This window comes from Salmo salar, chromosome 10, assembly GCF_965601325.2.
Source record: "Salmo salar chromosome 10, fSalSal1, whole genome shotgun sequence".
In the NCBI taxonomy this organism is placed as follows: domain Eukaryota; kingdom Metazoa; phylum Chordata; class Actinopteri; order Salmoniformes; family Salmonidae; genus Salmo; species Salmo salar.
In genome coordinates this window covers 37,753,271-37,768,628 of record NC_138300.1, presented here as the reverse complement: position 1 = coordinate 37,768,628, position 15,358 = coordinate 37,753,271, and the positions used below count along the sequence as shown (strand labels likewise).

At 45.7% G+C, this 15,358-nt stretch overlaps 1 protein-coding gene across 4 annotated transcripts in view; it reads right to left on the bottom strand.

Annotated features, from left to right (window-relative positions):
- LOC106560332 (pre-B-cell leukemia transcription factor 1) overlaps nucleotides 1-15,358 on the bottom strand; it is a 112,042-nt gene that overhangs the window by 16,739 nt on the left and 79,945 nt on the right. The gene's annotated exons all lie outside the window — the stretch shown is intronic.

The window sequence follows — 15,358 nt, the reverse complement described above, 5'->3', positions numbered from 1 at the left end:
TTGATATTCAATAAAGTATGTAATAAAACTATTTGTGATATTGGATGAATAAATAAACCAATACTATAATTGAGGGTTATCCTCTGAGAATGAATGAGGCATCTTCTCTGAGGACTCAGATAGCATCCCAAATGGCACCCCATTCACTTTATAGTGCACTACTTTTGGCTAGGGCCCATAAGGTTCTAGGGCACCGGAGGCTGCTGAGGGGAAGACGGCTCATACTAATGGTTGGAACGGAGTGAATGGAATGGTATCAAACACATGGAAACCACATGTTTGATGTGTTCGATAACATTTAATGTATTCCGTTCCAGCCATTACTACGAGACCGTCCCTCCAATTAAGGTACCACCAGCCGCCTGTGGAATAGGGTGCCATGTGGGACACACACTCTGTGTCGGTGACATCATTGGTATCTTAGACGCCATATGTCAGTATTGGGACACAATGAACTGTGGATAATGGTGGTTTTGTACTTGATTTCAAGTTCAGTCTGTAAATTTAACGTTGCAAACACACACTAATTGATGCTCTTACAGTGGTGGTAGGTTACTATTCTTACAATACCGTAACAGTGATGTTGTCTAAGGATCTGGGCAAGAGCTGAAGCCTGTCATTGAGCGATAGTGGACAGTGTGAGGTCAGAAACAGAGCACTGGACTTGGCAGTGTGTGTGGAGTGGCAGAGCCAAGGTATATTCATGCTGTTCCCTTTCCTTCCTCTAGAGGTCTCCCTTGCTGTTCTTTAGGGTAGACATGACCAACCTTCCATGTTCACAAATGACACATGCTACGTCCTCCTACTATTCAAGAGCCATGAGTCTATCCATTCCAATTACAAACACCTTCTCTCACTGTCCATGAATTCAAAAGGTTAACAGGGAAGACAAGTGCATCAAAAGCAGCAAACACAATGTCATTACTTCCAAGGCTACAGCCACTTATGCAGTGTGTGTATATGACTTACTGACTTTAAGGCCAATGTGTGTCGATTGCCATTTAAAATGTAACACTCCTTCCATGTCTCATTGTCTCTGAATGAAAGGGGACAGGCAGGGAACACTTCATTAATCCAGAGACAATGGGAGTAGCCTGGTGCATTAACCCCAGACTAGACCGCTGCCCCAGCCCTGGGATGGGCTGGCTAGCTGACTGGCTGGCTGGGCTGTGTGGGGTGTCAGCGGGATGAGAAAGAGGCCGGCTGTACAGCCAGAGGGAGGGTACCCCCGCCGCTCTCCCCTACACCTCCCCCCCCCCCCCCCTCAATCCACTCGCTTTAACTAGACTGGAAATGCAAATGCTGTGATAGTTGATGAGTGGGAGAGAGAAGAAGAGGTCAGGGGTTCAGGCCGTGGGCCCAGCGGGAGGTAGATTGAGTCGCGTTGCCTAGTAGATTGAGTATATGAGGGGAGCATTGGGAAGCGCTGGTCTAGGGGCTGGGGGGGGGGGGGGGGTCTGGAATGGGAAACCCCTGGTTGTGTGCATCTGGAATGGCACCATATTGCCCTGGTCAAAAGGAGTGCACTATACAGGGAATAGCGTACCATTTCAGATCCTGTCTGGTGCATTTCTAAACCCAAATGATGTGATCCAAAACTCTAATAGGCCTGTCCATACTAGTTCATATATATGAAGACCGGCTCCCCTACCACAGGTCCTACTCCCCTACCACAGTACCTACTCCCCTACCACAGGTCCTACTCCCCTACCACAGGTCCTACTCCCCTACCACAGGTCCTACTCCCCTACCACAGTACCTGCTCCCCTACCACAGGTTCTACTCCCCTACCACAGGTCCTACTCCCCTACCACAGGTCCTACTCCCCTACCACAGGTACTACTCCCCTACCACAGTACCTGCTCCCCTACCACAGGTCCTACTCCCCTACCACAGGTCCTACTCCCCTACCACAGGTCCTACTCCCCTACCACAGGTCCTACTCCCCTACCACAGCACCTGCTCCCCTACCACAGGTCCTACTCCCCTACCACAGGTCCTACTCCCCTACCACGGGTCCTACTCCCCTACCACGGGTACTACTCCCCTACCACAGTACCTGCTCCCCTACCACAGGTCCTACTCCCCTACCACAGGTACTACTCCCCTACCACAGTACCTGCTCCCCTACCACAGGTCCTACTCCCCTACCACAGGTCCTACTCCCCTACCACAGGTACTACTCCCCTACCACAGTACCTGCTCCCCTACCACAGGTCCTACTCCCCTACCACAGGTCCTACTCCCCTACCACAGGTACTACTCCCCTACCACAGTACCTGCTCCCCTACCACAGGTCCTACTCCCCTACCACAGGTCCTACTCCCCTACCACAGTACCTGCTCCTCTACCACAGGTCCTACTCCCCTACCACAGGTCCTACTCCCCTACCACAGTACCTACTCCCCAACCACAGGCCCTGCTCCCCTACCACAATACCTGCTCCCCTACCACAGGTACTACTCCCCTACCACAGGTCCTACTCCCCTACCACAGGTCCTACTCCCCTACCACAGTACCTGCTCCCCTACCACAGGCCCTGCTCCCCTACCACAAGTCCTGCTCACCTACCACAGGTCCTACTCCCCTACCACAGGGCCTGCTCCCCTACCACAGGACCTGCTCCCCTACCACAGGGGGGGGGGGGGTCTGGAATGGGAAACCCCTGGTTGTGTGCATCTGGAATGGCACCATATTGCCCTGGTCAAAAGGAGTGCACTATACAGGGAATAGCGTACCATTTCAGATCCTGTCTGGTGCATTTCTAAACCCAAATGATGTGATCCAAAACTCTAATAGGCCTGTCCATACTAGTTCATATACATGTAGAAGACCGGCTCCCCTACCACAGGTCCTACTCCCCTACCACAGTACCTGCTCCCCTACCACAGGTCCTACTCCCCTACCACAGGTCCTACTCCCCTACCACAGGTCCTACTCCCCTACCACAGGTACTACTCCCCTACCACAGTACCTGCTCCCCTACCACAGGTCCTACTCCCCTACCACAGGTCCTACTCCCCTACCACAGGTCCTACTCCCCTACCACAGGTCCTACTCCCCTACCACAGCACCTGCTCCCCTACCACAGGTCCTACTCCCCTACCACAGGTCCTACTCCCCTACCACGGGTCCTACTCCCCTACCACGGGTACTACTCCCCTACCACAGTACCTGCTCCCCTACCACAGGTCCTACTCCCCTACCACAGGTACTACTCCCCTACCACAGTACCTGCTCCCCTACCACAGGTCCTACTCCCCTACCACAGGTCCTACTCCCCTACCACAGGTACTACTCCCCTACCACAGTACCTGCTCCCCTACCACAGGTCCTACTCCCCTACCACAGGTCCTACTCCCCTACCACAGGTACTACTCCCCTACCACAGTACCTGCTCCCCTACCACAGGTCCTACTCCCCTACCACAGGTCCTACTCCCCTACCACAGTACCTGCTCCTCTACCACAGGTCCTACTCCCCTACCACAGGTCCTACTCCCCTACCACAGTACCTACTCCCCAACCACAGGCCCTGCTCCCCTACCACAATACCTGCTCCCCTACCACAGGTACTACTCCCCTACCACAGGTCCTACTCCCCTACCACAGGTCCTACTCCCCTACCACAGTACCTGCTCCCCTACCACAGGCCCTGCTCCCCTACCACAAGTCCTGCTCACCTACCACAGGTCCTACTCCCCTACCACAGGGCCTGCTCCCCTACCACAGGACCTGCTCCCCTACCACAGGGGGGGGGGGGGGTCTGGAATGGGAAACCCCTGGTTGTGTGCATCTGGAATGGCACCATATTGCCCTGGTCAAAAGGAGTGCACTATACAGGGAATAGCGTACCATTTCAGATCCTGTCTGGTGCATTTCTAAACCCAAATGATGTGATCCAAAACTCTAATAGGCCTGTCCATACTAGTTCATATACATGTAGAAGACCGGCTCCCCTACCACAGGTCCTACTCCCCTACCACAGTACCTGCTCCCCTACCACAGGTCCTACTCCCCTACCACAGGTCCTACTCCCCTACCACAGGTCCTACTCCCCTACCACAGTACCTGCTCCCCTACCACAGGTCCTACTCCCCTACCACAGGTCCTACTCCCCTACCACAGGTCCTACTCCCCTACCACAGGTACTACTCCCCTACCACAGTACCTGCTCCCCTACCACAGGTCCTACTCCCCTACCACAGGTACTACTCCCCTACCACAGTACCTGCTCCCCTACCACAGGTCCTACTCCCCTACCACAGTACCTGCTCCCCTACCACAGGTCCTACTCCCCTACCACAGGTCCTACTCCCCTACCACAGGTACTACTCCCCTACCACAGTACCTGCTCCCCTACCACAGGTCCTACTCCCCTACCACAGGTCCTACTCCCCTACCACAGTACCTGCTCCTCTACCACAGGTCCTACTCCCCTACCACAGGTCCTACTCCCCTACCACAGGCCCTGCTCCCCTACCACAGGTCCTACTCCCCTACCACAGTACCTGCTCCCCTACCACAGTACCTGCTCCCCTACCACAGGCCCTGCTCCCCTACCACAGGACCTGCTCCCCTACCACAGGTCCTGCTCCCCTACCACAGGACCTGCTCCCCTACCACAAGTCCTGCTCACCTACCACAGGTCCTACTCCCCTACCACAGGGCCTGCTCCCCTACCACAGGACCTGCTCCCCTACCACAGGTCCTACTCCCCTACCATAAGTACTGCTCCCCTACTACAGGACTTTCTCCCCTACCACAGGACCTGCTCCCTTACCACAGGTCCTACTCCCCTACCACAGGACCTGCTCCTCTACCACAGGTCCTACTCCTCTACCACAGGCCCTGCTCCCCTACCACAGGTCCTACTCCCCTACCACAGGACCTGCTCCCCTACCACAGGTCCTACTCCCCTACCACAGGACTTGCTCCTCTACTACAGGACCTGCTCCCCTACCACAGGTCCTACTCCTCTACCACAGGTCCTAGTCCCCTACCACAGGACCTGCTCCTCTACTACAGGACCTGCTCCCCTACCACAGGTCCTACTCCCCTACCACAGGACCTGCTCCTCTACTACAGGACATGCTCCCCTACCACAGGTCCTACTCCCCTACCACAGGTCCTACTCCCCTACCACAGGTCCTACTCCCCTACCACAGGTCCTACTCCCCTACTACAGGTCCTGCTCCCCTACCACAGGTCCTACTCCCCTACCACAGGACCTGCTCCTCTACTACAGGACCTACTCCCCTACCACAGGTCCTACTCCCCTACCACAGGTCCTACTCCCCTACCACAGGTCCTACTCCCCTACCATACGTACTGCTCCTCTACTACAGTAACACAGAGGAGTGTACTAGAACAACACATTTCCTGTGGTTACCACCACCTCATAAATACTGAATCGGTAAAGTGAGTGTGAAACAGGGTTGAAAGACTGTAAAATATTATAACCCGGTGAAAAAATGTGTAGTACCATATCGTCACCTATATTTGTTCATAGGATCATACCACAGGAATACATTTGTGAAATAGTGGGAAAGATTCAGAGAACAGATAGATACGTTACTACTTACTGTGTGCAAGGTAAACTACATTTTGGAATATGAGTAAACCCGGATGACTAAACCAAGTCTTTTGTTTACTGCAAGTTCACATGATCTTTCCTGTCCCTTGGTTAAAGGACAGGGATAAAGAGTTCCCACTAAATCACACATTTAACAGCATTTTGGGACTCAAAGAGCACACAAAAGCTAGGGAGGAACCTCTTTTCCTTGCCACTTCTCAGATGTTTGCAGCTGAAAACTAAGGCTCACGGATTTGTTCCCAAAGTCATAAAATGTCTAGACTGTCAAATGAAAATGGAACATAAAGAGTGTGTCCCAAATGGCACCCTATTCACTTTATACTGCACTACTTTTGACCAGAACAAGTAGTGTACTATATAGGGAATAGGGGGCCATTTGGGACACACACCAAGAATTCCCTCCTGTGTTCACGCAATGATTCGATTCTCATCTGCCAAGTCTCGAGCTTAACATTCACAGTGTTTATTTTACTTGGCCTGAAGTACCTCCCCCGTCTTATAAGATAGCGACTGTTTCACTGCAGGTCAGAGCTTCTAAGATCTTGCTCGTAGAAAAAAAGAGAGAGGGGAAATACTTGATCCACATTTAGAGAGTGAACTAAGAAAAACGGTCAGCGACAAAACGCACCAGAAAAATGTAAGATGCAGTTGATACTGTAGTAGAAAGTATTTATTTGTGGAAGGTTATAGGCTAGGGAGACATGAATAATAATATTTTTGTATGAATAAATACAAAATGTGAAATTTAGTTAGCATAATCTGAACATTCCTTTAGCTACAAAGACATAATTGTTTTTTGAGCAATACAACAGCTACAAGAAACTGTCACTGTTCCACCCCTTAGTTCCCCCTTAATATCTGTCTCCTGGTTTCCCCTTGGAGTTATTTTGCCATTTGGTTAACACAGCCAGGAACCCCAGAGGAGCATTATCAGGCAGTATGATAGACAGAACCAAAGGACCTGCTGCAGTGTGTGTCTGCCTCAAAGGATATTGGAGTATATTTAGGTATGTGTAATATAATTTACAATATTGGAGTTATTTGGGTATTTGGTTTCCATAGACAGGAAGCCCATAGGAGCAGCAGGCAGAACCAGGGAGCTGGGACCTGCCTTGTGTCTGGCTGCATCTGTCGGGTCTGAAGAGGATGCTGCCCTGATGGAGACAAATTGTGATTTATTTATTCCGCCCTGAACCTAAAGCACATAATTAAAACCAGGGAATGGATTATCTTAAACAAATAAAATGAATAAAGAAAAGAAAGAAGGGAGAGGGAACAACATGCTTCTGTAAAACCGTCTTTGCTGTGGGTTATAATTACACGAGTCAATGAGAGCCACTTTATTGGCTAATGGCAGGCTAATTGATTCATCCTAATGTTTCCCAGCCATGGGTCTGTTCTGCTCTGCTTCAGACCTGGGTTAAAATACTATTTGAAATAATTTAGCTGGGCTTGATTGAGCTTGTGAGGCGCAATAGACCAACACAAACTGCTAACTCCCGGCAGGCTAAAGCAAACACTACAAGTATTTGAAAGATTTCAAATAGCATTTGAACCCGGGTCTGCTCTGCTCTCCTCTCCTGTCCCTGTCCAATAGTGCTGCTGAACTTACTTAGCCACCATTGAGGGTTCTCATAGGGATAAACAATTAGCCCCCCCTCCTATCTACGCCCCCTCCTCCTTCTATCTCCCCTCCTCCCCCTTCTTTGTGTGTGTGTGTGTGTGTGTGTGTGTGTGTGTGTGTGTGTGTGTGTGTGTGTGTGTGTGTGTGTGTGTGTGTGTGTGTGTGTGCATTCCTCTCCACCGGCGTCTCTGACATGCAATTCCCACAAGGTAGGCGATAAGCCAGCCTTTATGCCTGCACAGCATAATATTGTGCCTATCTATCTATCTATCTATCTATCTATCTATCTATCTATCTATCTATCTATCTATCTATCTATCTATCTATCTATCTATCTATCTATCTATCTATCTATCTATCTATCTATCTATCTATCTATCTATCTATCTATCTATCTATCTATCTATCTATCTATCTATCTATCTATCTATCTATCTATCTATCTATCTATCTATCTATCTATCTATCTATCTATCTATCTATCTATCTATCTATCTATTTATTTCAATTCAATTCAATTCAATTCAATTCAAGGGGCTTTATTGGCATGGGAAACATATGTTAACATTGCCAAAGCAAGTGAAGTAGATAATATACAAAAGTGAAATAAACAAAAATGAACAGAAAACATTACACTCACAGAAGTTTCAAAAGAATAAAGACATTACAAATGTTATATTATGTATATATACAGTGTCCAGGCAGGTGTTTGTCCCCCTGTGTGCTGAGGGTGTCAGGTTCTTGTCCGGTTCTGGCATTTAGGTCGCCATAGACTAGTACATGTCCCCGAGACTGGAAATGATTGATTTCCCGCTCCAGGATGGAGAAGCTGTCTTCATTACAGTTTTTCTCAGTCGCTTTGGTGCATTTCTTAGATCAAAAGTGCCATTCTTGATACTACTTGTACAAATTCCAAATCATCTAGTCACTTGTGCACATCATTAAAGCAATTTCTTATTCCTTTGAACAAATTGCAATTGCTTTTGTACATATTGCAATTGATAATGTACAAGTGTCAGCTTTTTTCCACATTTTCAATTGCTCATGTCATGTTGATCAAAATATAGTAGATGGTTCTCTGTTGAATAGTCTTACCCCTCAAAACATCTAGGCATTAGTTCCTTGCATAAGCCATTACATGCAAAATTGTTGAACTATTTGTCATAAACTGTCAAGCATAGTTTTACACATTTCTATTTGACCTTTTGTACAAAAACGTGAATTGATGAATGGTGCAGGTGAAATTGACCCTCACTCATGAAGGAATGTAAAGTGTTAGTTCAACCAACAATCAACCAGTTGTCTAAATTGCTCAAAGGTGCATCTCATGAAGAATCAATTGGCAAGCATATATAGACAGACCACAACACAGAGTTGCAATTTTCCAATAATGGATGGACCAGGAAACGAACAGGGTCAACAGCCAAGAGGAGGAAGAAGAGGAGCAAGGATGTGTGGTGGAAGGCAAAACAGAGGAAGAGGCAGAAGAGGACATAGGCGCATATCTGATGACATAAGGGCCTGTCACGCTTGTCGTCGGTTAAAGAGGACCAAAACGCAGCAGGTATGTGAATGCTCATCTCGACTGCACACATTTCCATTGCTGTGGAAGGAACATGCAATATATGTACATTTTATGTCACTCTTCCTTACCAAAACAAATTCAACTGTGTGTTCTGGGATATAGCGTATAATGGAGTTGGAATCAAGTGAACCCTCTCACAACTTTGTATACGTGGATAAGGCTGGCTTCAACCTGACCAAATGCAGAAAGCGGGGTCGGAATATCATCGGTCACAGAGCTACTGTGGATTTGCCAGGCCAACGGGGAGGAAATATCACCATGTGTGCTGCTATTTCGGAGCATGGTGTCCTAACCCATATCCCCCTTATAGGGCCATACAACACCCAGCATCTACTCAACTTTTTAGAGACTCTCTACAGGGCTCTCATCCCTGATGATGAGAGGGGTCTGTTTAGAGAGGATTTGCCAAAGTATGTTGTCATTTGTGATAATGTGAGTTTCCATCGATCAAACATCATAAGGCAATGGTTTGTGACCCACCCGAGGATGCTCATAGAATTCCTCCCACCTTATTCACCATTCCTTAACCCAATTGAGGAGTTCTTTTCAGCATGGAGGTGGAAGGTGTACGATCGTCAGCCACACACACAGATGACCCTGCTGGCTGCAATGGATGCAACATGTGAGGACATCACAGTAGACGCCTGCAGAGGATGGATAAGGCATTCCAAAAGACTCTTTCCACGTTGCATTGGAAGGGAAAATATCCGGTGTGATGTGGATGAGAATATGTGGGCCGACAGACAGGAACGTCTGGATGTGTAGACAGCACTAGAACAGTGCTGCGGGCAAAGTTGTGCCTTAGGGGAGGTTTCCTGTGTTTCTGTCTGATTTAGTTTTTTTTCCTTTGTGCCCCTTGGGTTGTCCAGTCTCTTTCAATCAATAACCCACATACAGTAATATGTAAATAGTAATGTTGAAATTGATATATGCCATAGAAGTGCAGCCTTGTGCATTTTCAATACAGTAACTGTCATCCAAACTGTAGCCTAAGTTTACATCAGGTAATACTGTCAAAGTACACAGTTCCATTGACAACATGCCTAAATATTTTGACGACCTTGTTCGTGAACAATGACTCCATGACTTATCATTCTGATGACACTGACATGATCATTGGCATGAATATTTACTTTTGAGAGATGTACTAGGGATTTTTAGTGACTGACTAGCTTTAGAAACACATCTATTGTATATTGCAGTTTGTACAAATTGTTCTGAGAAATGCACTTATTATTTTGCACGTTAGGGATGATGTGGAAAATGCACCAAAGCGACTGAGAAAAACTGTAAAGTATGGGGATTCTAGTGGGGAGATATAGGTATCACACAGGAGGACATTTTTCTATGTTAAGATCATTTCCTTTTGAATTTCTATCCAAATGTGAAATGTTCTTGTTTTGATTAATTTAATGGAGTGAGTTACAGTTGAAGTCGGAAGTTTACATACACTTAGGTTGGAGTCATTAAAACTAGTTTTTCAACCACTCCACAAATTTCTTGTTAACAAACTATAGTTTTGGCAAGTCAGTTAGGACATCTACTTTGTGCATGACACAAGTAATTTTTCCAACAATTGTTTACAGTTAGATTATTTCACTTATAATTCACTGTATCACAATTCCAGTGGGTCAGAAGTTTACATACACTAAGTTGACTGTGCCTTTAAACAGCTTGGAAAATTCCAGAAAATGATGTCACGGCTTTAGAAGCTTCTGATAGGCTAATTGACATCATTTGAGTCAATAGGAGGTGTACCTGAGGATGTATTTCAAGGCCTACCTTCAAACTCAGAAAAACAATTGTAGACCTCCACAAGTCTGGTTCATCCTTGGGAGCAATTTCCAAACGCCTGAAGGTACCATGTTCATCTGTACAAACAATAATACGCAAGTATAAACACCATGGACCACGCAGCCGTCATACCGCTCAGGAAGGAGACACGTTCTGTCTCCTAGAGATGAACGTACTTTGGTGCAAAAGGTGCAAATCAATCCCAGAACAACAGCAAAGGACCTTGTGAAGATGCTGGAGGAAACAGGCACAAAAGTATCTATATCCACAGTAAAACAAGTCCGCTCAGCAAGGAAGAAGTCACTGCTTCAAAACCGCCATAAAAAAGCCAGACTACGGTTTGCAACTGCACATGGGGACAAAGATTGTACTTTTTGGATAAATATCCTCTGGTCTGATGAAACAAAAACAGAACTGTTTGGCAATAATGACCATTGTTATGTTTAGAGGAAAAAGATGGACACTTGCAAGCTGAAGAACACCATCCCAACCGTGAAGCATGGGGGTGGCAGCATCATGTTGTGGGGGTGCTTTGCTGCAGGAGAGACTGGTGCACTTCCAAAAATAGATGGCTTCATGAGGGAGGAAAATTAAGTGGATATATTGAAGCAACATCTCAAGACATCAGTCAGGAAGTTAAAGCTTGGTCACAAATGGGCTTTCCAAATGGACAATGACCCCAAGCATACTTCCAAAGTTGTGTGCAAAATGGCTTAAGGACAACAAAGTCAAGGTATTGGAGTGGCCATCACAAAGCCCTGACCTCAATCCTGTAGAAATTTTGTGGGCAGAGCTGAAAAAGTGTGTGCGAGCTCTACTATTATTCTGACATTTCACATTCTTAAAATAAAGTGGTGATCCTAACTGACCTAAAACAGGGCATTTTTACTTGGATTAAATGTCAGGAATTGTGAAAAACTGAGTTTAAATGTATTTGGCTAAGGTGTATGTAAACTTCCGATTTCAACTGTTGGTCTGCTCTATACAAAATTAGCATACCCCCTGAGTCCCTTCCCTGTTTCACACCTGGTAATTTGGTGGATGGGACTACCAGCTCTCTGTAACCTAGAGGGCAACAAGATCTGTCTCTCTATCTCTCTCTATCTCTTTCTCTATCTCTCTATCAATTCAATTCAATTCAAGTGGCTTTATTGGCATGAGAAACATATGTTAACATTGCCAAAGCAAGTGAGGTAGATAATATACAAAAGTGAAATAAACAAAAATTAACAGTTAACATTACACATACAGAAGTTTCAAAAGAATAAAGACATTACAAATGTCATATTATGTATATATACAATGTTGTAACGATGTACAAATGGTTAATGTACAAGAGGGAAACTAAATAAGCATAATTATGGGTTGTATTCACAATGGTGTTTGTTCTTCACTGGTTGACCTTTTCTTGTGGCAACAGGTCAAAAATCTTGTTGCTGTGATGGCACACTGTGGTATTTCACCCAGTAGATATGGGAGTTTATCAAAATCGGATTTGTTTTCGAATTCTTTGTGGATCTGTGTAATCTGAGGGAAATATGTGTCTCTAATATGGTCAGACATTGGGCAGGAGATTAAGAAGTGCGGCTCAGTTTCCACCTCATTTTGTGGGCAGTGTGCATATAGCCTGTCTTCTCTTGAGAGCCAGGTCTGCCTACGGCGGCCTTTCTCAATAGCAAGGCTATGCTCACTGAGTCTGTACATAGTCACATCTTTCCTTAATTTTGGGTCAATCACAGTGGTCAGGTATTCTGCCACTGTGTACTCTCTGTTTAGGGCCAAATAGCATTCTAGTTTGCTCAGTTTTTTTGTTAATTCTTTCCAATGTGTCAAGTAATTATCTTTTTTGTTTTCTCATGATTTGGTTGGGTCTAATTGTGTTGCTGTCCTGGGGCTCTGTGGGGTGTGTTTGTGTTTGTGAACAGAGCCTCAGGACCAACTTGCTTAGGGGGCTCTTCTCCAGGTTCATCTCTCTGTAGGTGATGGCTTTGTTATGGAAGGTTTGGGAATCGCTTCCTTTTAGGTGGTTGTAGAATTTAACGTCTTTTTTCTGGATTTTGATAATTAGCTGGTATCGGCCTAATTTCTCTCTCTCTCTCTCACCCTTGTTTTGAACTGTAGGACGTGTAAGACTTTCTCCATGTCCCCGTATTTTCCATTTATAAATGACCCAGGTGCAGACTGGCTACTGGCATTCTGTGATGACACCATCGTTGGATGTTGAAATATAAATTGAACTGCTAGAATGGAGCGGTAGATCATTTCAGCTTAACCCTGAGTTTGGGGTCAGCCTTAATTGAACAAGGACAAGGAACAAATCTCCCTCCAAGACTGAAGCGTGTCAGAGAGGAGAGGAGGAGAGGAGAGGAGGAGATCAGCTGTGGGAGGCTATATGAGGCAGGGTATAACCAGGCAGCTAGTACAGTAAGGGAAATATTACAGGCCACTGTATGTGTAATTGACAAAATAAATATCCTTCACATGTTTTATCACAGTTACAACAGTTATTGGACATCCAAAATATACTGCTCAAAAAAATAAAGGGAACACTTAAACAACACATCCTAGATCTGAATGAAAGAAATAATCTTATTAAATACTTTTTTCTTTACATAGTTGAATGTGCTGACAACAAAGTCACACAAAAATAATCAATGGAAATCCAATTTATCAACCCATGGAGGTCTGGATTTGGAGTCGCACTCAAAATCAAAGTGGAAAACCACACTACAGGCTGATCCAACTTTGATGTAATGTCCTTAACCTGTTGGGTCTAGGGGGCAGCATTTGCACGTCTGGATAAAAAAAATGTACCCGATTTAATCTGGTTACTAATCCTACCCAGTAACTAGAATATGCATATACTTATTATATATGGATAGAAAACACTCTAAAGTTTCCAAAACTGTTTGAATGGTGTCTGTGAGTATAACAGAACTCATTTGGCAGGCAAAACCCTGAGACATTTTCTGACAGGAAGTGGATACCTGATGTGTTGTATTGACTTTAAACCTATCCCATTGAAAAACACAGGGGTTTAGGAATATTTTGGCACTTCCTATTGCTTCCACTAGATGTCACCAGCCTTTACAAAGTGTTTTGAGTCTTCTGGAGGGAGATCTGACCGAACAAGAGCCATGGAACGGTGATGTCCCATTAGACACCTGGCGCGCTACTTCATGTTGGGTACCCTCGTTCCAATACGTTATAAAAGACTATGCATTCGTCCACCTTGAATATTATTCATGTTCTGGTTAAAAAAGGCCCTAATGATTTATGCTATACAACGTTTGACATGTTTGAACGAACGGAAATATATTTTTTCCCCTCGTTCATGACGAGAAGTCCGGCTGGCTTACATCATGTGCTAACGAGACGGAGATTTTTGGACATAAATGATGAGCTTTTTTGAACAAAACTACATTCGTTATGGACCTGTGATACCTGGAAGTGACATCTGATGAAGAGAATCAAAGGTAATGGATTATTTACATAGTATTTTCGATTTTAGATCTCCCCAACATGACGTCTAGTCTGTATCGCAACGCGTATTTTTCTGGGCACAGTGCTCAGATTATTGCAAAGTGTGATTTCCCAGTAAGGTTATTTTTAAATCTGGCAAGTTGATTGCGTTCAAAAGATGTAAATCTATAATTCTTTAAATGACAATATAATATTTTACCAATGTTTTCTAATTTTAATTATTTAATTTGTGACGCTGACTTGACTGCCGGTTATTGGAGGGAAACGATTTCCTCAACATCAATGCCATAGTAAAACGCTGTTTTTGGATATAAATATCAACTTGATAGAACTAAAAATGCATGCATTGTCTAACATAATGTCCTAGGAGTGTCATCTGATGGAGATTGTAAAAGGTTAGTGTATCATTTTAGCTGGTTTTATGGTTTTGGTGACCCTGTCTTTGACTTGACAAAACATTACACACAACTCTTGTAAATGTACTGTCCTAACATACTCTAAATTTATGCTTTCGCCGTAAAACCTTTTTGAAATCGTAAAACGTGGTTAGATTAAGGAGATGTTTATCTTTCAAATGGTGTAACATAGTTGTATTTTTGAAAAATTTGAATTTTGACATTTATTTGGATTCAAATTTGCCGCTCTTGAAATGCACCTGCTGTTGATGGAGTGCACCACGGGTGGCACGCTAGCGTCCCACCTAGCCCCAAGAGGTTAAAACAAGTCAAAATGAGGCTCAGTAGTGTGTGTGGCCTCCACGTGCCTGTATGACCTCCCTACAACGCCTGGGCATGCTCCTGATGAGGTGGCGGATGGTCTCCTGAGGGATCTCCTCCCAGACCTGGACTAAAGCATCCACCAACTCCTGGACAGTCTGTGGTGCAACGTGGCGTTGGTGGATGGAGCGAGACATGATGTCCCAGATGTGCTCAATTGGATTCAGGTCTGGGGAACGGGCGGGCCAGTCCATAGCATCAATGCCTTCCTCTTGCAGGAACTGCTGACACACTCCAGCCACATGAGGTCTAGCATTGTCTTGCATTAGGAGGAACCCAGGGCCAACCGCACCAGCATATGGTCTCACAAGGGGTCTGAGGATCTCATCTCGGTACCTAATGGCAGTCAGGCTACCTCTGGCGAGCACATGGAGGGCTGTGCGGCCCCCCAAAGAAATGCCACCCCACACCATGACTGACCCACCGCCAAACCGGTCATGCTGGAGGATGTTGCAGGCAGCAGAACGTTCTCCACGGCGTCTCCAGACTCTGTCACGTCTG